Source organism: Poecilia latipinna, unplaced genomic scaffold (assembly GCF_001443285.1).
Source record: "Poecilia latipinna isolate Pla-1442-1.1 unplaced genomic scaffold, P_latipinna-1.0 Scaffold4663, whole genome shotgun sequence".
Taxonomy (NCBI): Eukaryota; Metazoa; Chordata; class Actinopteri; order Cyprinodontiformes; family Poeciliidae; genus Poecilia; species Poecilia latipinna.
Window position 1 is genome coordinate 18,509 of NW_015117279.1, and position 1,854 is coordinate 20,362.

Here is a 1,854-nt window from a genome sequence, read left to right on the forward strand (position 1 = left end):
GGATTAGTGTTGCCATTTCAAATGAAGCTTACTGAAAGTTTCAAAATAAAAGCCTTGACAATTTTTACATCATGTAATTGCTCCTTTTTGTGTTAGATAACTGTTTTAACCAAACCACTGTTACACATGGGATTAGTGTTGCCATTTCAAATGAAGCTTACTGAAAGTTTCAAAATAAAAGCCTTGACAATTTTTACATCATGTAATTGCTCCTTTTTGTGTTAGATAACTGTTTTAACCAAACCACTGTTACACATGGGATTAGTGTGACCATTTCAAATGAAGCTTATTGAAAATTTTCAAAATAAAAGCCTTGACAATTTTTACATCATGTAATTGCTCCTTTTTGTGTTAGATAACTGTTTTAACCAAACCACTGTTACACATGGGATTAGTGTTGCCATTTCAAATGAAGCTTACTGAAAGTTTCAAAATAAAAGCCTGCATACTCCCCTCACGTCAGTGCACCGCCGCAGGCGGTGCAAAAATATTATTCTTCTTTTATGTTTGTTTTCTGAGGATAGTGAACTGCCTTGCGCAGCAAGGCAGTTCATTAACATCAGCACAAACATTAGCATTTCACTGCCACCCACCAGTGCACTTCCTTGCACGCATTAGCATTTTACCTAAAATAAGCTTTTAGCCAATTTATTTACTTATTAGCCATGTTTAGAATACTGATTGGAGTCGATGGGAGACAACATGGTAGTGATACCCCACATTCTACTGATACCATTCATGCTATTATTAGCATTTTGGCTAATTTTACCGTATGCAACATACTGAATGGTACAAGTACAGCTTGGTCCACATGCTTCTGATTCTCCACAGGTTATTGACTACATTGAAGCTATCTTTAGCATTAATGCTAATTTTTAGCATCAGCTCAGCGTTCTGAGCTGGGTCCAGCGTTCTGAGCAGTGTGCTCTTCCTTATGTAATGCTATGGGCAGGCCCCAACTAGAAAATTCCTTAAGAAATTTAAATGGGGCCTGCAAAAGTGTACCCGTCGGTTTGGACCCAGCGTTCTGATGCTAAAAATTAGCATTAATGCTAAAGAAAGCTTCAATGTAGTCAATAACCTGTGGAGAATCAGAAGCATGTGGACTACTGAATGGTACTTGTACCATTCAGTATGTTGCATATGGTAAAATTAGTCAAAATGCTAATAATAGCATGAATGGTATCAGTAGCATGTGGGGTATCACTACCATGTTATCTGTCATTGACTTACTCCATTCAGTATTCTACACATGGCTAATAAGTAAAAAAATTGGCTAAAAGCTTATTTTAGGTGAAAAGCTAATGCTAATGCACTGGCTTGCGCAAGCCAGTGCCATAACTTGAGAGAAGATGCTAATAAGATGCTAATAAAGGCCTGCGGCGGTGCACTTACCGAAGGGGATTAATGAGGCTTTTATTTTGAAAATTTCAGTAAGCTTCATTTAAAATGGCAACACTAATCCCATGTGTAACAGTGGTATTCTTAAACAGTTAAAAAAGCAATTACATGATGTAAAAATTGTCAATGGTTTTATTTTGAAATTTTCAGTAAGCTTCATTTGAAATGGCCACACTAATTCCATGTGTAATAGTGATTGGGTTAAATCAGTTATATAATGCTCAAAGCACAAGTAGTTCAGAATACCAGCTAAGTCCTCCTCTATAGTAACTGACAGTTCCGCCTTGTTGTAGTTCCGACAGGCTGCTCATGCCTCTCTTGTAACTATGTCTTGGCCATAAATAGAACTACAGCTATGGCAGTTATGGCTGCTGGTTTGTAGTTCAAACCCTACCCTAACCCTAATCCCTTAGCATATTCAAATATGCTGAACTATGTATGTTGTAGTTCATA